General features: G+C 39.4%; 1 long non-coding RNA gene across 1 annotated transcript; it reads left to right on the top strand.

Moving 5' to 3' along the window:
* Positions 1 to 60: 60 nt before the first annotated feature.
* On the top strand, positions 61 to 23,754 carry LOC311596866. The gene is made up of 4 exons (XR_014779010.1): positions 61 to 216; positions 18,043 to 18,180; positions 22,151 to 22,220; positions 22,621 to 23,754. It is a non-coding gene; the product is annotated as an uncharacterized lncRNA (long non-coding RNA).
* The last annotated feature ends 3,421 nt before the right edge of the window (positions 23,755 to 27,175 follow it).

A 27,175-nucleotide genomic window follows, 5' to 3' on the forward strand; every position in this document is an offset into this window, starting at 1 on the left:
CCAATCATATGCCGTGACGTAAGCTAACGGCGCCGCTGGGAGGCCCCGGACCGGAAGGTTGCACGGACGGACCCTGGGGCTGGGGCGGAGCCTGCGCTCGTGCAAATCGCTCGGTACTGGAGCGAGGTTCTTAGCAATAGACCCTGGCCCTGGGAAGTCGAGCTCGGAGGTCTCAGATTTTGCGGTGGAGGCTTGAGTCCTGCGTTTCCTGGCGGGGTGAGAGGGAGGCTTAGGGTGGGGAGAGGCATCAGTTTAGTCAACAGGAAGTGGGTTGTTCTTTTGCCAGTGTTCCTGAAGCCACGCACGTGACCGAAACGGGCCCCTGCTGTCTTCATGCTTTACTCTTGCCATCCGAAATTCCTGTAAAATAATCTGTCTTTTCTCCAACGAAATTCCTGTTTTCCGCTTCCGGCTCAACGTAGTTTGGAGCCATAGTTTGCATTTTCCCCCATTAGGGTGTACAGTGACCAATTTGCGAATTCTGTGGTCCTTGCGTGAGCTGGCAGACCTTCCAGAGTCAACTTAATTGCCCCATTGACATTGTTTCGTTGTTTTGTTTTGCTTTTCCAGACAGGGGTTCTCTGTGTAACACCCTTGCCTGTACTGGACTCTTTTTGTAGACCAGGCCTCTGTCTCCAAGTGCTGGGATTAAAGGCCTGAGCCACCGTGCCGGGCTTCCCATGGACAATCTTATTGGGACCTTCTCACTGCAATGTTTTTAAATGTATAAGATGAATTCTGTAGGCTTATACAGGAAGTTGAAATGGAGTTTTGAAAACTCTATTTTTGTTGTACTGCAATAGCTTCACATGTGGAAATAATTACGTATGTGTGGTTTTTTTTTTGTTTTGTGTGTGTGTGTGTGTGTGTGTGTGTGTGTGCATTAAGTAACAGGCGCCAGCGTCAAGTCTAAGAAACTTCTGTGATTTCTAAATTGGGAAGCAAGTGTAACTGGTAACAAAGCAGCTGTGTTGTTGTTGCTTACATTCATAATTAAATAGAAACAATTTCAGATATGAAGATAATTTTTTACAATCACGGGCACTTTGCATTTCTATGGACTCCAGTTTAAGAGGCAGGTACATGGAATCTCTTTTCTTTCTTTCTTTCTTTCTTTCTTTCTTTCTTTCTTTCTTTCTTTCTTTCTTTCTTTCTTCAAACCACAGCACTCGCGGTGACTCCTCAAATTTTGCTCTACTGTCTGCAGTAATTCCTGCTGATCCCCTCTATTTTTCATTCTATAAGGGTTGGGTTAGAGTTTACTCTTGGTGGTAAGGGAAAAGCAGCAAGGTTACTGTTTTCTTTATTCCTAACTGTGTTTCATTTCCTTTAGGAAATAATTGGAAAGTACTTGTACAGTAAAGTAAGAGAATGACAAACTCTCTAGAAACATTCAGTATTGATCATGCAGTGGCAGGATTAATTGATTTGCAGCTTCACATGAGCCATGGCCCTACCACTTCATTTCACAAAGAAGAAATGACTGAAGGTCATGGGTTACAAAACAAATTACTGATGAAACTAAGTTCTCTTCTCCTCTTCCTCCTCCTCCTCTTTCTCTTCCTCCTCCTCCTCCTCTTTCTCTTTCTTCTCTTCCTCCTTCTTCTTCTCCTTCTCTCCTCCTTCTTCCCTTTTCTTTTCTCATGATACGCCTGTAGTACTTTCTACTCTACTGTGTTGTGCCCACCAGCCAGAGTACAATGCTTACTCAGTGAGTGCCTAGAATAGTACTGTTTATTATGAACCAAACAGTAGGATTAAAAACAATATTTTATGTTTTTGTTCTGTCTCTCACATTCTTCTTAAAATTAAGTATTCCTTTCTACAGTGGTGACACCTGATGCCATATCATACCTTGGAGATTTAAAGAACATTATTTCTGGTGTACTTACATACTAACACTTATTATATCACTCATTTCTGTGCAGCCAGTTGAATGTTACTCGTTAATGCCTAACATCCTTTATTTCTAAAACACCCAAACACTGAGAGTCAACCACTGTATGTCACTATTTTCATTTGCAACTATATTTTCGTCTACACATAATTTGATCCTCATGTGATTTACATTTTTGAAGATGTGGCCTTCCATTATAAATCCATCAAAAATAAAATATCTAACTACATAAGAACATAAAATGTATTAAATTGTAATTTTAAAGAATTTTTGGGATCAGAATGTGAATTTTTCTGTATGCTTACCCAATATGATAACAATATGAGTAAATCTTGAGATTAAAAAGGAGGAAGGAGGAGATAGAGAGGGAAAGGAGGAAGGAAAAGGTAGCTAATACAAAGATGTATGAATAAGCCATATTTCCATTAATAACAAACTATTCTACTTACAAGATAACATTTCCATGTGTATGTTTCTTATAAAATCGGAGCCATCAGCTGCTACCTTTTAGGGTGCAAGTGGAATTCAGAAGTATTATATAACTTGCCCCAAAGGTGACATGAACAAGATCTGTAAGCACAGTTACTCCCACCTTTTGAACCATTTATGACAAATACCATCTTTTGCTATAATCTTTGCCTAAATTGGAGACAAGGTAGATTTAATGAGATAGTGAAAGTCAAATATAAAACAACAGAGTACTGCATGCTGTTGTGCTTTCCCACTCACTCCTCAGCACTTGTTCCACATAGGAGATTCTGGGATATGCTCAAAAAATTAACATTTAATGTGGTTCATGCTTGTGGCTCCTGTAATCCTAGTTCCTAGATGGTAGAAGCAAGAGGATTTTGAACTGGGCTATACAACCAGACTATCTTAAAAAATTTATTACTGATTTAAATTTTTCTATGGTACAGGATACTGCCCTTTGATTTTTAAATTTTATAGTATTTCAGTTTGTTCATCTTGTATGCTTCCAAGGCTAACTACACTTGCAGGTAATAATAAGCAATATTCAGGATATATGACACCCTCACTTAAAAAAAAGACCCAGTCATGAAATAGTTATGTTCTTCCATTATAGGCACATTGTCAGGAAATTATAGGTAAACAAAACACGGCTTAGATGGAAGAGAAGAAGGGATAAGAGGCTATGTTAAAACAGGTCATTAGACCAAAACATGTCTCCCTGTGTGAGGTTAAGTAACAGGCTGCATTCCCAGGGAGGGTTGTTTAATGCAGGAAATGCTGAGTCAGATGTATGTGCCTTCTCCTAATACCTGCCCCCATTGTATTGCAGTATTACTGCACCTTATAGCTTACAGAACATTGTATAATCAGATTTCCTCAAACAGGTAGAGACTAAGCATTTAACACACCCTACCTCTAAAGGCTTTGAAATCCTCCACAGCATTTACTGCAAGGCCACACCTTCCTGTGGATGACACACAGCCAATGACTGATTGCAATATAGATCTCAAGGAGGCCTGAGAGATGAGAGATTTCTTTGATTCACCAAGTGTACCTTAGAGAGCATGATAAGCTAGGCTACAACTGCTCAATCTTTCCTTCTGCTCTGAACTCAAAGTCACATTTATGCCATAGCATGGCACCTCTGCCAGAGGCGGGAATATAGTTTTAGACTGCACAACTCTTCATTCAGTAGAATCTCACTTATTTCATTCTTTTAGGGCATCTCTTGGAGGGCCAGACTAAATTACAGTACATAAATATATATGCATTCCTCTATAATATACAGTGTATATGCATATACTAAATATGCACATAACTCAGACATCTATACAGTGTAATGTAAATCAATGCTTCACAGCTGTATTTATCTTCCAAATTTCAGGACAGCCTGGGCATTTTGGCTGTGGAGCCTCCAGAGTTAGTTGCTACAGGCACTGAGGAGATTGATCCGTTCTCCCAAATATGTCATTCAGACAGTCTCATTTTCAGTGGATGTGATGATGTGAACCCTAACAGGGCAATGTATTTTGAGAGAATCTAATAGCATGTATTTTAATTGTTCCCTCCTTACATGGCAGTCATTTGCAACCAGAAGCTAACCCTCTATCAACAGTTATTGATTGCCTATAGCTCTTCATCTAGGGGTCCCCACCCCTAAATAAAGTTTACATCTGTCTTAGCATGTTGACTATTATCATTCTGCAGGTACCCAAATTCATTCTCTCTCTCTGTTGCAAAAATGGATGCCTTTAAAAGCTTTTCTATTACTTAGGAATTGGTGGAGGAAAATAAACCACACTGGCTACAGTAATGTCCCATTCTGTGGAGCCAGAACTCTTCTTTTTCCTTCAGACAATAGCTCTGATACTTGTTCCCTGGCCCCAAAATTGATCTTTTTCCTCTGAAAAACTTACAATGATAGTTACAGTAAATCTGTTGACTATCAACCAATATAAGAACATGTAATTTAATGACATTAAGCAAGTACACAGCTGTGGAATGATTATTAATATTTAATATTGATTTATTCAGTATATCAACAGTTACTTCTTCTCTAGTTTTATGCCAAAGTAACCACACATGGAGACTAGGATCCATTTAATTAGCCTATAACACATGCTGTGCAATAGTTACTCCATCCTAAACCTCCAAGCGGTATGGTTTCCTCCCATTCATATTTTCCACATTATACTTGCTTTTCACTCATATCTTCCTCATGTTTACCTCATGGCTCCATCCGCTTTTCTCCCTCCTCTTTCTCCACCCTTCACTGGACCAGGATGTCTGTCTCCTACCTTATCCTCTGTTATTGCTCAACATTGGCTGCTTGGCTTTTATTGGCAATACAGAGAACAAATGGTGACATGTTTACACAAACTTGAGACAGGAGATACTTAGAATAAACATCAGAGTGCAGTGTCCAGATTGGAACCATATAGTGGGGTAGAGAAATCAGCATTTCAATGAACAAGAGTAAACTGTACACAGTCCACAAGTACATTATGCCAATGCACTGCAGACTAGATTGTTTGGACATGATCAATAGTGTGACTTGGGAAAGTTAGGGAGCAGGCTATTCTAACTGTGCAGCACAAATTGGCAACTGTATCATAATAGACACAGTGGGCACTTTTTGCCCCTCATTTCTAGGTAAACATTCATGGTGCTTCAGGCTGGAACTGCTTTGAATCCCTAGTCAGCCAGGATAGTGCAGGCTATGCTGTGGAAACATGTAAGTCCAAGTTTCTGTGATGTAAAAGTATTTCCCATTGCTGTTACATCTCCATTTGAGGTTGATTGGAAGCTCTGGCTCTAGATACTTTCAATCTTGGTGCCAGGCTTAAAGCGCAGGACTGTCTGTATTGTGGCTGGGTGCCATGCTAGAGGAAATATGAACATGGGAAGTATGCGCTGGCTCCTAAAACTTCAATCATGTTTGCTTACATTTGGTCAATCAGAGTAAGTATTACAACCAAGCTCTAGTCCAAGAGGGCAAAAAAGTGTCATTTCATCATGGGCTTAAGGGAACCATCTTTTAAAAAATATTTTATTAATTTTTTCATATTACATCTCAATTGTTATCCCATCCCTTGTATCCTCCGATTCCTCCCTCCCTCCCTCCCATTCTCCCCTTACTCCCCTCCCCTATGACTGTGACTGGGGGGGGGGGACCTCCTCCCCCTGTATATGCTCATTGGGTATCAAGTTTCTTCTTGGTAGCCTGATATCCTTCCTCTGAGTGCCTGTCCATTGGCTAGATCTGTGTAGGGATTCGAAGTTTACTGGATGTATTGTCCTTGGCTGGTGCCATAGTTTGAGCAGGACCCCTGGGACCAGATCTGCCCATCATAATGTTCTTGTAGGTTTCTAGGACCCTCTGGATCCTTCTCTTTCCCCATTCTCCCATGCTTCTCTCACCTAGAGTCTGAACAGGATGTCCTCCCCTTTGTCCCAGTTTCCTGGTAAGTGAAGACTTTCATGGGACATGCCCCTTGTGCTAGTGTCCAGATATAAGTGAGTATATGCCATGTGACTCTTTCTGCTTCTGGTTTAACTCACTCATTATGATCATTTCTAGTTCAATCCATTTGTCCACATATTTCGGGGATTCCTTGTTTTTAATAGCTGAGTAGTATTCCATAGTGTAAATGTACCACAGTTTCTTTCTTTTTTAATTTATTTTTATTGAAAAATAAAATCATTCATATTACATCTCAATTGCTATCCCATCCCGTGCATCCTCCCATTCCTCCCTTCCCTCCCACTTTCATCCCATTCCCTTTCCCTATGTCTGTGACTGATGGGGACCTCCTCCCGTTGAATATGATGCTAGGGTATCAAGTTTCTTCTTGGTAGTCTGCTATCCTTTCTCCGAGTGCCATCAGGCCTCCCCATCAAGGGGACATGGCCAAAAAAGGGGCACCAGAGTTCATGTGAAAGTCAGTCCCTAGTCTCCACTTAACTGTGGAGAATATTCTGTCCCTTGGCTGGGCCTGGTTAGGGGTTTGATGATGACTACACATATTGTCCTTGGTTGTTGCCATTGATCGAGCAGAACCCCTGGGCCCAGATCTGCCCATCATAGTGTTCTTCTTGTAGGTTTCTAGGACCCTCTGGATCCATCTATTTCCCTATCTCCTGTATTTCCCCCACCTTAGGATGTCCTCACCACTATCCCATTTTCCTGGTCAGTGAAGACTTTCATGAGACATACCCCTTGGCCTAGTGTCCAGATATAAGTGAGTATATACTATTTGAGTCTCTCTGCTTCTGGGTTAGCTCACTCATTATGATCATTTCTAGTTCAATCCATTTGTCCACAAATTTTGGGAATTCCTTGTTTTTAATAGCTGAGTAGTATTCCATAGTGTAAATGTACCACAGTTTCTTTATCCATTCTACTACTGAGGGACATTTAGGCTGTTTGACTATTATGAATAAGGCTGCTATGAACATGGTTGAGCATATGTCCCTATTGTATGCTCTTCTGGGTATATTCCAAGGAGTGGAATAGCTGGGTCTTGAGGAAGCCCTATTCCCAGTTTTCTGAGATAGCGCCAGATAGCTTTCAAATTGGCTGCACTAGACTGCATTTCCACCAGCAAGGAAGGAGTGTTCCTGTTTCTCCACATCCTCGCCAGCATGTAGTGTCACTTGAATTTTTTTATCTTAGCCATTCTGGTGGGAGTAAGATAGTATCTCAGAGTTGTTTTGATTTGCATTTCTCAGATGACTAATGACATTGAGCATTTCTTTAAGTGTTTCTCAGCCATTTGATATTCTTCTGTTGAGAATTCTCTGTTTAATTCTGAGCCCCATTTCTCAATTGGGTTATTTGGTTTGGTGGTGTTTAATTTCTTGAGTTCTTTATATATTTTGGATATTAGACCTTTGTCAGATGTAGGGTTGGTGAAGATCTTTTCCCATTCTGGAGGCTGTCATTTTGTTCTGTTGACACTGTCTCTTGCCTTACAGAAACTTCTCAGCCTCATGAGGTCCCATTTATTAATTGTTGATGTTAAGGCCTGGACTGTTGGTGTTCTGTTCAGGGAGTTGTCTCCTGTGCCAATGTGTTCCAGGCTCTTCCTCACTTTTTCCTCTAGTTGATTAATGTCTCTGGGTACCACAGTTTCTTTATCCATTCTTCTACTGAGGGACACTTAGGCTGTTTCCATGTTCTGGCTATTATGAATAAGGTTGCTATGAACATGGGTGTGCAACTATTCTTGTTGTGTGCTGGAGTATCTTTTGGGTATATTCCAAGGAGTGGAATAGCTGGGTCTTGAAGAAGCCCTATTCCCAGTTTTCTGATATAGCGCCAAATAGATTTCCAAAGTGGCTGTACTAGTTTTCATTCCTCTAGTGTTCCTCTCTCTCCACATCCTCGCCAGCATGTGGTGTTACTTGAGTTTTAGATCTTAGCCATTCTGACAGGTGTAAGATGGAATCTCAAGAGTTGTTTTGATTTGCATTTAGGGGAACCATCTTAATCTCTGTGGACTGTTTGAAACTACTACCAGCTAAGTAGTTTATAAACAGAAAAAATTCTCATAATTTAAATGATGAAAAATACAGTATCAATTTATAGAGAAACATCAGTGTCTGGGAAGCATCTAGTTTCTGGTTCATGGGCGGCTGCATTTTCAATATAGCCTTAAATGGGGAAGGTGTAAGGGAGTTCCCCAAGGCCTTTAAAAAAAAGAATTATTTATTTTGTGTATATGAGTGCCCTATTTGTATATATACCTTCATACCAGAAAAGGTCACCAGATCACACATTATGCAGGATGTGAGCCACCATGTGGTTGCTGTTGCCTAAGGCAAGGTCACATTCCTTCCACAGGTTGCTGGGAATTGAACACAGGACCTCTGGAAGAGCATACAGTGCTCTTAACAGCTGAGCCATCTCTCCAGCCCCACGAAAACCTTTTTTACCAGGCATTTTATAAGGGCATTTATATCATTAATGATGGCTCCATCTCATGACTTAATAACGTCCCAAAAGTTCACCCCCAAACACTGCTTCTTTGATGGATTAATTTTAAGGTATGACTATTTTTTATTTAGATTTTTTGAGACTTTCCTACACTATGGTAGATTTATATTATTTATACCGTTTCCCTCAACCTCCACACCTAACCATATCCTTCCCCTATTCCCTCTTAGATCATGATCTCTTCTTCTACAATTACTGTTAAGTACATATTTACATATTTATACCTTCTGAGCCCATTTAGTACTGCTGTTATATATTTGTGTTTAGGATTACCACTTGGGATTACATAAACTACCAGGGAGCTCATCCATGCAGAAAACTGCTTCTGCCTCTCTCAGCAGCTATTGATATCCTGTAGTCCTCTATCTAGGGATGGGGCCTTGTGAAACTTACCCATCTGTGATGGCTGAATGTCTTGTATTGTGTGGGTACCCATATTATTGAGATCTCATGAGTGTGGCATCTGGGTCATATCTAGAAGACACTATCTTGTAATAGATATACTGACCACTTGATTGTTGCAATCTTTTTGTCCCCTCTCCCAAGATATTCCCTGAACCTTAGATGTAGGGCTTGCTTCTCAATAATTCTAATGAATATTATCACAAAGAATTATTTATATTTAAACCATGCATATTATTAATTGTTTAGACATGTTATTATGTTTTAACCCATGGATATTATGAAGATGATAATGAGCTTTCTTGAGGGAAAATTGTTTTTAAAACAAATATTTCATGCAAGAATAATCTTAATTTATTTTAGCATTGACAAATTCAGATTGTCACATATGACCTATATAAGTCCCATTCTGTTCTTAGAGGAATTGACCATGTGGTCCTTGCTAAATGGACAAGAAAGCTCTGCCGGAAAGCTCATCTGGCAATAGATGAGACATATAGGCCAAAGCATAAAAGTATAAAAGTAAAAGTATATAGGATGCTTAGAATGCTGATTATAGAAATTAGGTTCTCAGGGTTACTGTTGACCTATGGCTGTGCTATAGCTATATTCTCAGAGCAGCCAAGGCCTAGGGAGTGTCTGTTTTTGAATTGGCTTATGACTACCTTGTGTCCTTACATGTAATACTTGTGCTGGTTTGAATAGGTATGACCTCCATAGATTCATGTGTTTGAATGCTTGATCATAAAGATTAACACTATTAGGATGCATGGCCTTATTGTAGGAGATGTGGCCTTGTTAGAGGAAGCGCGTCCCTGTGGAGGCTGGGTGTTGAGGTCTTAAATGCTCAAGCTATGCCTACTGTGAACACATCCAGTCTCCTCTTTGCTGCCTGAGGATCAAGATGAGCTCTTTTTCCAGCATCATGTCTTCCTGGACACCACATGCTTCCCACCATGATGATAGCAGGCTGATCCTCTGAAACTGTAAGGCAGCCTGAATTAAATGTTTTCCTTTATAAAAGTTGCCTTGGCCGTGGTGTCTCTTTACAGCAATGAAACCCTAACTAAGACAATACTTTTACTAAACTTTCTTTGCACATTTTTTTTCACTAAAAGCAACTTTAAGAAGAACAAGGCCACCAAGCATGTGGCCTGTAAACCCAGCACTCTAGGAAGCAGAGACAGGAGGATCTCTGTGAGTTTGAGCCCAGCCTGGTCTACAAAGCAAGTCCAGGACAGCCAAGGATACACAGAGAAACCTTGTCTGAAAACAGCAACAGCAGCAACAACCAAAAAGCAAAAACCAACCCTTTCCACCAAATAAAACAGAGAGGAGGAGGAGGCAGTGTTAGTTTTCCATTACTATAGTGCATACCTGAGATGATCAACTTACAAAGAGAAAGTTTTCTATTGGTTCAGAGTTTCAAGTTATTGCCTTGGACCACTAGTCATGGTGGTTCAAATGAGAATGGCCCCTACAGACTCACATATTTAAATACTTGGTCATCAGAGATTGGTGCTATTGGAAATGATTGGGAGATGTGGCCATATTGGAAGCGTGTCACTGGAAAGCTAAGCCCAGAGTCTCTCTCCTGCTGCTGCCTGTAGATCCAAGTGTAGAACTCTCAGCTACATTTCCAGCACCACTGTCTACCTGTGTTCTGTCATGCTTCCTGCAATGGTATTATCGAACTGTATATCTGAAACTGTAAGCAAAGACCAATGAAGTACTTTCCTTTTTAAGACTTCTGTGGTCAAAGTGTCTCTTCATAGTGACACTGATTAATCAGAACACTGATTAAGACACAAGTAGAACATGATGGCCGGGCTAGTTGGTGGAGCAAAACCACTTACCTCATGGCCAAAAAATGAAAAAGGAGGACAAGTGTATGGTCCTCACATAAGTTCTACCTCTTAAAAGTTCTCCTACTCCTCTTTATCCCCACACTGGGGACCAGTCTGTATGAACTTTTGGCTTATAGAATCTAAGCCACAACATTATATTTATTGGACTTACCTGAAACAGCAAAAACATGTCCACTTGTACAGAGAATATCTTGTGTATTATATAGATACATTACCTGTCAATTTAAAAATGTATGGCCTACAGGAAAGAGTAGAATAGAAACTGGGACATCCAGTATGCAGAAAGGATTATGGGAGAGTGCCAAGTATGGGATGATTTGCATGGAAAGATGTGAGGATAACAGATGCATGGAATCTGAACAGAAGTAAGCAGCCACATGGCAAAATGTAGATTAATTGAAATAGGTTATTACTTTTTGGGCTAGTCAGAGAACAAGACTATCTATATGGCCTAGGTATTTGTAAATATATTTTGAGTCTCAGGGTCTCTTCTGGGAGTTTGGAGCCAAGAAGGAAGATTGGTTTTACACCCTTGAAGTTTTGGCAGCAGTTACTATGATTATGACAACACCTGCATTATTTGTGACATTGAGGAATTTGTTCATGGTTTAGTTCTTGCTGTCCTTGCATTATTTACAGAAAGTATTTCAGAGCTTTGAGTCTCTCTCTGGGCTCAGTCCTGGCCTTCATAAGTGGAATTGCTGGGCTTTGTTGTCCTGTTTAGGTTTTCACATACCATGACCATTAGCCCACACCTCAGAGCACCAGAATAACGTGCTTGGCTTATGACTCCACTTAAAAAATGCATCCTAGTGATTATTATCCAAGGATCATGTGTTGAGCAATAGAGACAGGGAGTAGGTTACAAGACATTTAGACAGAAGTTGAAGGACTTTGCTTTCTGAGCCTACTTCTGCTACTTATTATCTACTGGCCTCTAACAAGGTCTCTGTTTCTTCAACTACATTTGGGGGGTTATAACTGAGATGCCTTTTCACAATAGCATCACACAACTGTTATTATGCCAAACATGGTATATGGTATAACAATAAACAAATCATTTAGCATTCTGCTACTCCAAGTTAAGATTTTGCTAATAGGCAAGGTGATTTTTAAGGGACTATTACATTTGCCAGCAGTTATTTTAAAAATATGTTTAAGCATACAGTAAAGGGACTTCATATACCTCTGTGAATTATATCAGTTTATAATTTTTAGAATATTATTGACAAATATTCAGTTTCTAGAATTTAATTTGTGATAAAATACATCTCTGATTTCACAGCACTTTTCTGTTTTTCCTTTAATAAAATAATGTTCAAGGCTGGAGAGGTGGTTCAGTGGTTCATAATACTGCCAGTTTTTCCAGAGACCTATATTTGATTTCCAGAAACCACATGGAAACTCATAACTGCCTCTAATTTCATTTCCAAGACATCCAATGCCCTTAATCACAAGGCACACATATGCTGAACAGACATACATGCAAGCCAGTTGCCCATATATATATAATATTAAAAATAAAAGAATGTCTAGTTATAGAAATGACTGTGTGTGTGTGTGTGTGTGTGTGTGTGTGTGTGTGTGTGTGTGTGTGTGTTCATGTGTGTGTGGGTGAATATAATGGCAGAGTATTGGGGAAGCTGAGAATTCTGTAGTTTTCTAAGACTATTTGTATATGTTTATAATCCAATTCCAGTGAATTCATAAAGATTTTTGGAGTGTTTGTTAGAAGACAACAAATCAGTGAAAAGTAAAACTGAAATAAGAGACTTTAAAATAAATGAGTTTTCATTTCCTGATTAATGAGTTTCTCAAGGACTTTGATTCATGTGTATTGATTTCAAGCAAAAATAATGTAATAAATTAAGTTTAGACATAAGCATACATATGTATATCACACATAGCATACACAAATTAAAATTAAGCACAGCTATGATTTGAATACTGAGAGAACTATTTCCTCAACTAAAGTTTCCACACCTGCCCAAAGATCTAAATGATGCAATATTCTTATTAACAGTATAGAGCAGGGACTTAAGAGATGATTCATCAAAGTAATCGTCCTATAAACATGAGATGCTGAATTTGAATTCCAATGGACATGCACCCCTATAATCCCAGCCCTGGGGATTATAGAAGGCTGACAGGGGGATTCCAGGGGCTTTCTGGCCAGATATTCTAGCTCATCTGGCAAGCTTTGAGTTCTGCAAAAGACTTTATCTCTTTTGTGCGTGAGAGTGATCTCACACCAAAATACTAACACACACATGAATACATCCATACACATGCATCACACACACACACACACACACACACACACACACACACACACACACGTGCACACAAACACATACACACACACAGAGGGGAGAGAGGTGTGGGTGGGGGAGGAGAGCACAGTACAGACATTACTAAGACATTTCAAATCAATATCTCTTAGGGAGGTCCACAATAATCTATATTTTAAAGATTTCAGGTAAGTTTTATCATTGAGGCTGAGGGCCATTGAGTGCAACTTTACAAAGCCACTAAATATATTTCTAAGCAGGACTGTTGTATATATAGAGAAATAAAATGGGAAAGTGTTTTTCTCTGTATGTGTTTGAATTCATATGTATGCAGGTGGATGTGCCTGTGTGTATTGGTGCATGTTTATGTACATATGGAGGCCAGGAAACAACCTTAGGTGGTGTTCATCAGTATTTGAGACAAGTTTCTTTTTAGCTTGGGACTCACCAAGGAGGCTATTCTGGCTGGTCATGGCATCTTAGGGATCTGCCTGTTCCCCAGCGCTGGAGTTACAAGCACACACTGTGATGCCTGGCTTTTGATGATCTGTATTCTGAAAGTTTATCTCAGGTCCTCATGTTTTCAAGGCAAACATTTTATTGACTGAGCTAGCTCCTCATTGCATTTTAGGATTTAAAGAAATCCCATTGGGTAGTGTTTCAGTTACCAGTTTACTGACTCTCAGCTTCGAAGCCACCCTTCTCTCTTCCTCTTCCTTGGCTTATTTTTAAGTTTTGACAAATTTTCATGCTTTCATACCATTAAGCTTTCCTGTTTTCTTAAAAGCACTGGTATTAGTCTTTTCTTCTTCTCCTTCTGAAAGCAGAAATTCAAAGTTTCTTTTGAAACTGTTTTTTCTTGGAGACTCCAGAGGATGAAGATTTTCCTTTGAAACTGTTCAAGGGTAACCATCATGTGAAACATGAACACCATTTTTCATCTTTTTTACTTGACTGCTACTGAAATATTTGATAGTCAAGTTGCTCCCTACTACTTCTCTGGAAGTCTTTCATTCACAGGCTGTCAGAACAATCCTGTTTCCCAGTGTTTTTCTGCTTCCTGCTTCAGTATTCTCTGCTCATTTGTCTTTTTCTTGTGACTTCTCATGCCAACGTGCTCTGGGGTTGAGTTTCCATACATCAGCCTTCTCTGATGTTGAAATTTAGTTGCATGGCTCCTAGCAGTATCCTGAACATACCAAACTCAAGTCTCTACTTGGACTTATCTTCAAAATGTGAGCCAATTATTTGTTATCTCCTCTTGGATACCAAATGGGAACATCAAAATGTACATTCCAAACTTAATTGATAATTTTTCCCAATCTTTTTCTCTTCCAGCATCAATCCCTAGGAGTATTGTGTTTCCTGCTCCACAGACTCCAAATCTTATCTCCTCACTCCGCCATCCAACTTCATTTTATCAGCAAAGTGTGTTGCCTGTATCACTGTGTATCACCTCCCCTGCTGACTTATGCATCCAAGCCAACACAGTGTTTTGAATAAACTGTACAGCAGCAGCCTTTATCTGTAGATAATAGGCTATGTTGTAGTGAAAACTATTTCTCAAATATTTATGGCTCACAACTTCTTACCTGCCACAATTATCATTGCATAACTTTTATATTTTCTGGTCAGACTCTGGCTTCTTGTCATAATTAGGGTTTCCATTGCTTTGAAGAGACACCATGACCAAAGCAACCCTTATAAAAGAAAACATTTAATTAGGGCTGTCTTACAGTTTGAGTGCAGGCAGGCATGATGCTGGAGAAGGAGCTGAGAGTTCTACATCTTATCCTCAGGAAGCAAAAGGAGATTGTCATTGGACATAACTTGAACATAGGAGACCTTAAATCCCTACCCCACAGTGACATATTTCCTCCAACATTTATTCCAACAAGACCATATCTCCTAGTAGTGCCACTCCCTATGAGCCAAATATTCAAAACATGAATCTATGGCGGCCATATATATTGAAAACACCACACTTGTTGAGCAGCCAGAGACTACCATATTGGTAGCTAACTTTGTGTCTGATGAAAAGGACTGTAGCTAATACTATGGCTCTGGAATCTTTGTGTGGACACAAAACCACACCCATCTGCTTCCAGTTCATTGGCCAAACCATTGACATGCCTGACTTCAATATGGAAGCTGATTATTGTTATTCCTCGCCCTGCCCTGTGGATTATTGTTATTTCTAGCCCTGCCCTGTGAAGACATAGCAAACTGCAAGTTAGTACATGCTGAGCTGTTGCTCCCCAGCTAGAAAATAAAGTTTCAGTTTCCTGTGGATCTCTGGTTGCAAGATTTTTATCAACTTGAACACAATTTTTCACTGTAAAACAAGTTTGTCTTATCAGTGTTAAAAATGTATTCTTCCACACAATCCCTTTCTTATATAACACTCAGAACACTCAGCATCTTTTATTTGTATTTGTGGTTTTATTTTGGGGAATACCAACAAAGCTAATTGCTATCCTGAAACACATCCAATGACAGATTCTTGTTTTATGGAGTTAAGTGGGACTTTCAGGAAATAAAAACTTACTGGAAGAATCTAGTTGTAGTTAATTTGTGTGTTGTGATATGCAGACAAGATTACATTTGAAGATGCTCATTTCTTGTATCTTGCTTGAGACTGTGTCTGGGAACCTGGGCAGAGAAATATACATCCCTATCTCTTGGGGTTGTTGATGAGTATGCAGCAATGGGGAATGACCTGCATGGCCAGGAGCCTGCTTAGCCTGTTGGTGAATGGAGGTGGCTGAGGCATTACTTGGAATAGACTTCTTGGACAGCATCTTTGTAGCTCAGGCAACTTGAAACAAGCTGAGTCTCATGACTCAATCCGATTGCCTTCTCCAGCTGCTTTAGCTCACCTGCTCCAGCAGCTGCTTCTGAATCATTTAGGTTCCTGGTATGTGAAACCTGATTTATCAACAAGCTTAACCTTTCTCCTGGTGCTCGGCCTTTGTAACAATCAGGCCAGCACTACAAGTTGGAAAATGGCTTAATATTTACTCCAATCCAGGGAACATGGCCCAAAGTTCTTTGGCTTTCAGTATTTAAATAATCTTGTCTATTGTGGCTTTTAATTTGTGATCATTTCATTCACCCACAAATTTGGCCTCTTTTCTTTTTTATCCATGTTTATATTTTCTCTGTATACAGTTTAGCCTTTTGTTTAAAAACTATATGTGAGGTTATTTTAATCTCAGAAAGCATAAACTTTATCCACACACAAAAACCCCTCTGTGTCCATAAATTGAACCTGGAAAAAACATTTGTTTATGTATGGGGGTGGAAACAAGAATAGGTTATTGTTCTATTTGACATTAGTTGAGAACTTATCTGTTTTGGATTCAAGGTTTTTTTTTTCCTGTCTTTAATGATGGCTTCATAATTACAAATAAATTTTAGGAAGTAGGTTAAAAATATGCACCCTCCAAACCATGCAAGTCACCCTGCCTCAGGCAGAATCAATATATATATATATATATATATATATATATATATATATAATTATTCATGTCTCCTAACCTGTCCTCCTGAGTTGGTTTTTGCTTCACTTCTCTATTTTCACAAAACAGTAAGATATGGTCCAAAATCACTGACCTTCTATAATTTTTGGCTCAAAACTTTGTAAAGGCTACCCATGTTACATAGAATAAAAAAGTGTGGGGAGCCTTCAAAGTCCTAACTGTAGCCACTACCCTGTCCCCCAACATGGCTTTGTTGCAGCATCTTAGTTAGCTTTGCTTCAAGGCAATAGCCTTACTGTTATTGTATAGAAGATTGCTGATATGATCCTCTCTCAGCCTTTCCCCTGCTTGTTCCTTATTCCTCACCTCCTTTATTAAAATGCCCTAAGTAGCTGGGTTTGGTAGCCCAGGTCCAACTGTAATCTTTGGTGTATAGAGGCTGTGACTAAAAGTTCACAAACAGGTTCAAGGTCGGCCTGGACTTCAGCATGAGGTCATGCTTCTTGTGGGAAGTTTAGTGAGGTTGTTCAAAGCTTAAAAGTCAGTGGGGCTTCAGAGATGGCACAGTAGTTTGGAGCACTGGCTGCTCTTCCAGAGGACTTGGGTTTCACACCAGAACCCAGATGGATATTTTCAACCATCTCTAACACCAGTCACAGGAGATCTGATACTTTCTTCTGGCCTCCCTGGGCATAAAAGCCAAAAAGGGGCTTATTGGTAGAGTGCATGCATAGCATATTGAAGTCTATGGATTCAGCCCTCAGGTGTACACGTACACACACACACACACACGCGCACGCACACACACACACACACACACACACACACACACACACAAATACACCCTAACCTACTGAGTCCCACCAATATTGCTATATGTACATGAGTTTAAAGCTAACGACTTGGGCTTGGGAAACCTATGATGTCCTTCTCTAGAGAACGCTGATTCTCCTTTTTTCTCAACAGCCATTGACTGTCTATATTTCTTCATCTAGGGCCTTGTGAAATTTCTCCCATCTATGTTGGCATGTAGACTAGTATAGTCTAGTTCAGGTCTTGTTTAAGCACCCATATTGTTAACATTTCATGGCTGCAGCATTCCTGTAATGCCTAGAAGATGCCATCTCAGCACAGGCATCCTGTTCCTCTGGCTTTTATAGTCACTCTATCCCTTCTCCATTGTTTCCTGGGCCGTAGGTGTGGCGATGTATTGTAGCTATACCAATTTAGTCTGGCTACCAATGGTCCCCATTTCTCTGCATTTTGATCAGTTATAGATTTCTGTAGTATCCTCCATCTCCTGAAAAAAAAAAACCTTTTTGATATAGGGTGAGAGGTATATTTGTTTATGAGTTTAAAAATAAGGATTTAGTCTACAGTTGAAAGCTACATTAATTTATGAAAATTGCAGTCATAGGATCTATGGTCTCTCCAGCCATAAGCAATTGGGTAGCTTTACAGTAACAAGTATGAGTTACCTCTTATTGAATAGGTCATAAGTTCAATTATATGGCTATGGGTTAATCTCAGGACTTAAGCGCCACTATTGCACCACCTTGCCAGACTTGTCAATGTTGTGATTCTCAAACTTTACAATTAGGCAGATGTATTGATTGCTTTACTCTCTTGGCAGCTTGCATAACACCTTCCAGCACTGTAAGAGCCTATCTTCAGGGAGCAGGCTTCCAGGCCAAATGCAGCTCTGTTCCTCCGAGTCCTGTTTGTGAAGTGTGAGGTGTCTTCAGCAACAGAGCTTTACCTTTAAATTCTGGTAAGCATCAAGGGCAACGCCAATTGTTTATATTATTTTGGAAATCTCTTGTATCTCACTGACCAACAACTTGAAGGGAGGTTTTCCATGTTTGGCACTGGGTTTTTGTTCAGTAGTTTATGATTCCTGAGGGGAACATTATTACTTCATGAAGTATAACTCATACATGTATTTTTCAGTAACCTTATAAAATAATGTTTTCCTATGGCATTTTCAAACATCCTTAGTGTCATGTATTCTTCACCTTATTTGTACTTATATCTGTTCGCTTTAAAAACTTCCTGATGTACACTCTCATTTGAAACTCCTTTGTGAAGATGACCAGCACAAATGAGCAAATCATTGAGTACTTAGGAAATTAGAACTAAAATAAGAGATTCATTTGACTTTTTTTCCTAGAGAATAGACTTGGGTTAGAGTGAATGGGATACAAAATGGAGCTTGTTTATATGATTCCCAGTTTCTAGTAGTAATGACGAGAACGAACACAGCACAGACTGAAGAGGGATGGTGGTCTCAAAGTTCTTATCAGGAAGGAACTTTCTGTTAGGGAAAGGAGCAGTGTAACATCTTGCAAACGTGGCTTTGATGACAGCCATAGATTTGGAGCCAGAGGAATGAATGGTATTATGCTTGTTTAATGCCCAGAGAGCACCGGAAAAAAAAAAAAGGATATCATTATGGTCACTATTACTTTCCTCCAACATGAAATCCAACACTCACAGAAAACAACTTTACCCTAAATACACTACCATACCTAAATCACTAAGATGGTGCTTGACAGGTAGCAAGGACTCAAAAATAGTGATTACTTACAGTAAGATTAGAATTCATATTTCTCAATTATCACTCCATTGTAACACATCCTAATCATCTTTAGAATTGTTCAGAGTATCAGATCATCCAGAAAATATTTATAGGTCAGCTGCTATCTGCCAAGTGTTCTCAGGGCATAGTGCAGGGCATGAGTATCCCTTTGTTAGGAAAATTCCAGCTTTACATTTCCCATCACACAATGCAAGGAATATGTTCTACCAGCCTAAACTTATTCTTTGCTTTTGTCTCATCCATGAGATGGTCTCTTATGAAGTGACTACAAACTAAAGCCTCCCTTTTAGAACCTTTGAAGTTACAATCTGGCTAATTTGTTTTTCACATGAACCATAGTCTGAATCCAGTTCCGTTCTTTTCATTTCTTCCTCATTCTCTACCTTCTTTTTCTTTTGGACTTCTAAAAAGTAGACATGTGTACCTGCTGTGGTGGTTTGAATGAGACTGTTCTTCATAGGCTCAGATATTTAAACACCAGGTCTCTACTTGGTGGTGGTGTTTGTGGACATTTAGTAGATATAGCCTTGTTGGAGGATGGGCTTTGAAAATTTCTAGCCCAGACCCCACTTACACTTTTCTGATTCATGCTGTCTTAGCTCCTGCACCAGCCAACTGTGGTCAGGCCTTCTTCATAGTTATAGACTCACCCTCTTGAACCATAAGCCAAAATAAACTCTTTCTTTCATAAGTTACCTTTGGTCATGGTGTTTTACCAGAGCAATAGAAAGTAATGAATCCATCCACAAACCAGAAAACACAGTGCACTGAAACATTCAAAGTCCACATCTACTCTGTGTGAGTTTATTATGTGGCTTAGTGTGGAGCCTTCCAAGGTTAAATTTCCTCTTCCCTTCACATCTTACAAGGAAGTTATTGTGCTTCTAAGTATAGGACCCACAGTCTAAATGAGTCTGGGAAAGTAGAGATGCTCAAGGCAACATTCACTCCAACTGATCAGGTCCATACTTCTCTCGATTGGATACTGTAGAGACAGATAAAGAGGCATATAACTAGATAAGAATTTAAGTCAACAACTCAAATATCAATCTTTGAGAGGCAGGCAGGTCAGAGTTGATTTTGAATACAATTGTTTTCATTCCAGAGAGAAAGCTGGTATAAATGAAACAAATTTGTTGACACACATATGCATGCACACCCACATACATGTATGTCCACATTTATATTAAAACACTGATTGACATTTTAAAGAGAGAAGTACAGCCCAACATAATAGACCCTGGTGACAAACTAGATTCTGCAGGTTCTAACCTGCAGGACTTCATTTGGAATATTTGACTTTCTGGCAAGATACTTAGGAAGGGAAAAAACATTCAGTAAATATCACTAAGTGAAATAAACAGTAAGAGAAGTTACACAAAGAAGTTAGATGATTGTTGTCAATGAAAATATATACATACATATTCCATGTATCTAAAAGGTAAGCTGTCAAACCTGAACATCTGAATATTACCCCTAGGACCCAGATGATGGCAAGTGAAAAGCAACTTCTGCAAATTGTCCTCTGACCTACACACACACACACGCACACACACACACACACACACACACACACACACACACACACACACAGAAATATGTAAATTAATAAGTATAAGAAAAATGTAAATGAGGAATTAGATGCTACTAAAAATTCTTTAGAGATGTGGGTGCTTTTGTTGTCAAACTAAAAATAGGGGTTCATTAAAAAATTATATATTACACTACTTACTGTAATGACTGTTTTTAGCTGTCAGTTTCACTACAGCTGGAACTAAAACCCACTTGTGCATTTATGAGGGATTTTGCTCAATTTGAAGCAGGAAGTAGGAAAATTTACTTCTAATGCAGAGCTTCAAAGTAGGAAGGTGTGATTTTAATCTATATCTTTCAAACCAGGAAAAGACATGCCTTTAATCCAGATCTTAAATTGGGAAGACACACCTTTAATCTGGGCCACACTGTCTACTGGAACCTTCCATGTAAGGATATGGAAGAAAAAAGCTTGGGCCCTTTCCCTGCTTGCTCTTGCCTTGCTAGCACGCCTATCCCTTTCCTTGCATTAGACCTGACTTCTTTGGGATTCCAGTGTATACTGAAGACTAGCTGAGATAGCCAACCTAGCAGACTGAGCAACTACTAGATTCTAGATTTTTGTATTTACTGTTTACAGCCAACCATTGTTGGATTAGCTGGAGTGCAGTCTGTATGATGCTATATATTTTATAAGTTCTGTTACTCTAGAGAACCCTGAACTTAGGTATATATTATTTAAAGATGATCTATATATATTATATTTGTGTATATATGTGTTTGTGTGTGTGTATGTGTGTGTGTGTTGTGTATGTGTGTTTTGGGGTTCTCATTGAGGCCACAGGTGTCAGATTTGCAGGGCTGGAGTTACAGCTGTGAGCTGCCAGATCTGGGGCTGCCCACCAAACTCAGGTCATCTGCAAGGGCAGTATGCACTCTTAGCTCTTAACCACTAACACTCTCTCCAGCTCAAATTTCTATTCTTTAATTTTTCTTATCCATATAAACTTTATTCTGACATCCATTTCGTTTCTATGTGCATTATGTAATAACTAAGTCTAGAACATACAAAAGACCAATTTTTCGCCCTTTTAAATTCAGTATTGGTTTCACAATGCAGCCATTCTCTGTTTGGAACCTACCATCAAAATCAGCATCTTGTAGCTACATTGTAGTGTTGTTTTTGCTGATGCTTATTTGAATCATTCATGATAAACCAGTCACAGCAAAGTACCCTTCAAAATGCTGGCCTGACAAATTCCAGAAGATTGTAAAAGCACAAAGACCATAGGAGATGGAATTCTCATACGTAATTTAAAAATATTTTATTTTTTTACATATACCCTTATATTATTATACATATAACAATAAACTGCCTACAGCAAGAAGAACCATGAAACAATCAGGAATTGTGTACATGTTATATTCATAGTGTTTTGGCTATTCGTATTTGACAGTCTTGAAGAAAACGTCTTTCCTATCTTGGTGCATCTAAATTTCTGAATGTAAATCAATATCTATCAAATCTCATTATTAAAAACTTAAAACATCTATTTAGTTCTAAAAAACATCTTAATGTAGATGGTAGAAATCCTCATTTCTACCACAGAGAGAATTCTGCCTAAAACTCGGCAAGCTTGGATGCAGGCAGAGTCAAGGCCAAATTCTGCCAAGATAGGGTAAGCAAGTCCTCAATAGTTCCTGCCTCACAAATATGTCTGTCATGTGTCATTTTTATATATAATCTTGTTTCATGTTTAGATCCGGCACCCTTTCCACTTTGCATAGCTTTTTTTTTTTTTTACTGAATCATTGCCTTCTGGCTTCACCACACTTGACCGTTGGACTGTATTAAAAGGACAGCTCCTTAGGTTAAGGAATGCAGCTGTGCTGGGACATGTGTCTACTTCCATGGCCGGAGTAATGTTTCTTTGATGTTACATGAAGTTGTGGACTATACTAATACCTGCTATGTGTTGTGAAGATGTCTTTGGTATATAGCAGTTTCAGCATAACAGGTTTTGAACAGAAGAGGTACTCTATATTTATGAGTGTTGGTGTTTGGACTTGTTTTTATAGATGCCACCTTTAGATTCCATCATTCTGACAGAAACAGAAATGCAGAAGAAACAAGCAAGCACTGAATTTACCCAAGAAAACAAACTTTCTGTTCATCTCCCATCAGACTGAAGTTACCCAATGTTTATTCTGTTACACATACATATGTGATGACTGCTTAAATGATTCCTTGTGCTTCCCCTTCAAAGGAAAAGGCAACTGTCTGGTCTCATTTGAGGATGCCTGATGGAAATGTCTTCACTCAGGCACTGGCTTACTGGATTAGAGTGCACTCCAAAGTCAACAGTATTAGGAAAGTGTCCAAGTCAAAAATGTGCCAAAGTCCAGCTTTGACAAGGCCCAGGGTACCTGAAGTAGGACACAGCATTGGTCAGGGGTCAAAGACCTGGTGGCTCCTTGGCATCTCAGGGCCAGCCACTGTTTGTGTCTGGTAAATCGTAAATCTCTGTATGCTTCCTTTAAACTCTAATACACCAAGGCTGATGGCTTGAAAGGGAAAAATGGGGTTCTTGAACTCAGGACCTTCAGATAAAAAGTCTAATCCTCTACTGACAAAGCTTTCTGGCCTCTTTTGTTCTCCTAAGGCCAGAGTTGCTTACTGTGGTGATTAGCCTTCAGCTGTTTAACTGCAGGCATATTTTCCAAAAAGGAAACTTAACTACTTAAGAGGCAGCCCTTTACCTAACTCAGAAGCCAGCTAGCAAGGAGCTCCAAGTTCTTTTAACCTTTTATGAGCCAGTGAGAAAGAAAGAAAACCATGTACTCATACACATTGAATGGATGAAACAAAGGGAACTCCTACAAACTTCACACATGCACATACATACAGACATACAGATAGACACACAATTACATATATATACATACATATATACATATACACAGACAATCACACAGATGCACACATATTAGGTAGATGGAATAGATTCTTTACCACCGAGCCATCTCTCCAGCCCTGACGGAGTATATTTCTAATGTGGTCCAACAACTTTTATTTCTGTCTTTGGACTTCTATACTTCCTCAGAAAAAGCTCTCTAGGTAAGAAGAAAACTACCTCACAGCCATAAAAACAATTATCATAAAACAAAATAGAAGTTACAGTAGGATAACTGATTACATATTTTTCCATTAAAACTCAATCTTAACTAAACATTTCGTATCTATGTCTTCATTCCAATGGTTCATTGTAAGTTCAGAGCAACAGTTTTTATATGTCATAGATTAACAAGGTTTAAGGTTGGCAGGGTCTAAAGACTTACAGCAGGTTATTGTTTTTATTTCTTTCCATTAAGACTCATATCTAGACCCAGCTATTCCACTCCTTGGAATATACCCAGAAGATGCTCCACCACACAACAGGGACATATGCTCAATCATGTTCATAGCTGCCTTATTCATAATAGCCACAACATGGAAACAGCCTAAGTGTCCCTCAGTAGAAGAATGGATAAAGAAACTGTGGTACATTTACACCATGGAATACTACTCAGCTATTAAAAACAAGGAATTCCCAAAATTTGTGGACAAATGGATTGAACTAGAAATGATCATAATGAATGAGTTCACCCAGAAGCAAAAAGAGTTAAATAGTATATACTCACTTATATCGAGACACTAGTCCAAGGGGCACGTCCCATGAAAAACTTTACTTACCAGGAAAATGTGTCAGAGGAGAGGACATCCTATTGAGACTTTAGGTGAGAGAAGCCTGAGAGAATGAGGAAATAGAAGGATCCAGAGGGTCCTGGAAACCTCCAAGAGGAACTTTATGACAGGTGGATCTGGGTCCTGGGGTCCTCCTCAAACTATGGCACCAGCCAAGGGAAATATAGGCAGTAAACTTCAAACCCCTGCCCAGACTAGCCGATTGACAGGACATTCTTCGCCATTGAGTGGAGAAGGAGATCTGACTTTCACACAAACTCTGGTTCCCCATCTCTGACCACGTCCCCTGGATGGGGAGGCATGGTGGCACTCAGAGGAAGGATAGCAAGTTACCAAGAAGAGACTCGATACCCTAAGAGCATATATGGGGGGGAGGTCCCCCTCAGTCACAGACAAGGGGAGGGGAGTAGGGGGGAAGTGGGAGGGAGGGAGGAATGGGAGGATACAAGGGATGGACTAACAATTGAAATGTAATATGAATTAATTAATAAAAATAACTTTAAAAAAGAAACAGAGAGAGAAGCAAAGGTCCGTGTACACACAGGAAAGCACTATAGCTTATCTTTTAAAATGATGGTCACAGTGATGTGTTGGGCAATGCAAGGAGAGGGTTAGGAAGGACAAGGACAGACACTTCACACAGGTCTCTGGAAGCCAGGGGTGAGGTACCAACAGCTAAAGCACTATGTGCTCACCATGCTCCAGGCAGCATGTGGAGGCCAAAAAGAAAAAGAAAAAAAAAGTCGAGCCGGGATTTTATCCTTCAGAGTGACACCCTAAACTATTGTGATTACCACCTCTGAGCTAAGCTACTTTCTCCTTTCAGAAAAAAGTACAGGACAACGAGTGGATCAGACTTGGTCCTTGATCACTGCTCCTTAAATCTGCAAAGAGTATACAAAACCCAGGAGGAAAACGGCTCCAATTACTAAAGAGAGAAAGCATAGCTTAGTTACTTCTGCCTCAGAGCCAAATGCCACATAATTCCTTAGTTTTGCTTATTTTTAGTTCCTAAGTTGAATATATTATGTGGAAAATATGAGAAAAATATGAAAACCCCACATTTTAATATTAATTCTTTATACCAAAAGTAAGTGCAAACTTTCTAGAAGGCCTGGAACAAATGTCATGAAACATCTAAAATATTCACAAACCGAACAAGTTGTTTCTCACAGTCATCAGTAATTTAAACTCTCACAATAGTTTATAGCACACTTGAATATAGTCCATCACTGTACCCCTTGCAAGTGTTAGAGGTGAGGGCGCAGCCCAGCGCTTGCCTGGCACCTACCAGGCCCCAGGCGTGATCCAAGCAACATAAAAAACAGGGTGAGAAAGGAAGGAAAGAGAAGGAAAAATGTGGCGAAAGGGGAGGACAGGAAGAGAAAGCATGGAGAAGGGGGAAAATAAGGAGAAAGAGACTTTAAATGTTCTGAAGCTGCCTGCTCAGGTGGTCCTCGGCTGGCTGCGGACTGCGAGCTGTGCTGAAGCATCACTAATCTATTAGCTAGCCACAAAGCTTTGCTTTTTGTATAAGACTAAACTGGATAAGTAGAGTTGGCTGTTAGAGTTTATGTTGTAAACAACATTTTTGTATACAATATTATGTTGTATACAATAAACAAAACAATATTATGTTGTATACAATATTGTGTTTAAATTTAATATATTATTTTTATTACTTCTTTTAAAAAAAGACTCATATCTAACTAAACATTCCTCAGCTATCTTTGAGTTCATTGAGAGTTCAAAGCATTATTCTTTTTTTTTTAAGTTTTTTTTTTTCAAAACAGGGTCTCTGTGTAGCTTTGGTTGTCCTGGACTCACTTTGTAGACCAGGCTGGCCTTGAACTCATAGAGATCCACCTGCCTCTGCCTCCTTGAGTGCTGGGATTACAGGCATGAACAACCATGCCCAGCAAAGAAATTGTTTTTCATGTCACAGGTAAACAACGTTTAAGCAGGAAAAATCTACAGTAGTAAGTTTTTTCTTATACCAGCTGGTTCCAAGCTGTATTTATCAAGAAACAGGTCACCTATTTTATTTTTAATTTTTAATGTCTTGTATACATGAATCTATTCCCTGTTCTATACTTATAATAGAATTGCTTATTATTGTTATTGTTCACAACTTTCCATATCATGGTGCATCCTGAGACCTGTGATGTCATTCTTGGTCCTAACCTAGAGTGATCTACGTCATATATCTGTCCCAGGACTATTCTTCTTCCTAGAACAAATTAAGTGCTTGACATATGAAATTTCATAAAGTTCTTAGAAGTTTTTGCTATTCTTCAAGGAGGCCTACAACCACTTGAATCAAATCAGGAATTCTATAAAATCCTTATCAGCATTATTTCTTGAAAATACTTCTTGATATTAAACTGCTGGAAACCTGCCCAAGCAGAGTGGGTAATTAAGCAGGAAACAACAAGCAGTGAAGGTCCCCTCATGCTCAATTACACCATGTCAGATATATGAGTGATACAGCAATGATAAGCATATCATCAGCAAGAAGTAGCCCAGAGACTAAGTCCCTGGGGCCTCACAAGGGTATACTCATTCATCAGCTGTGCAAAAACTGTGGGCTGCTTCGCAGGAAGCTCACTTGCTTGCCACAGGCCCTTTCTTCATGCATGGATCCTGGCAGGAAAGTATTTCACATGTACATTTCTACTTCTGAAATTAACAAACTTTCCCTTTAACATAAAAGATAAAGTGAAGAACAACTCCAGGTGCGTAAAATAGTAACTGTCTTCTTTTAAAATAACCAGAAAGAAGAGGAAATGCTTTGTTACATTTCTCTCTCTCTCTCTCTCTCTCTCTCTCTCTCTCTCTCTCTCTCTCTCTCTCTCTCTCTCTCCCTCTTCTCTCTTCTCTCTTCTCTCT

The sequence above is a fragment of the Acomys minous genome (assembly GCF_964271855.1).
Source record: "Acomys minous genome assembly, chromosome: 4".
NCBI classification, from domain to species: domain Eukaryota; kingdom Metazoa; phylum Chordata; class Mammalia; order Rodentia; family Muridae; genus Acomys; species Acomys minous.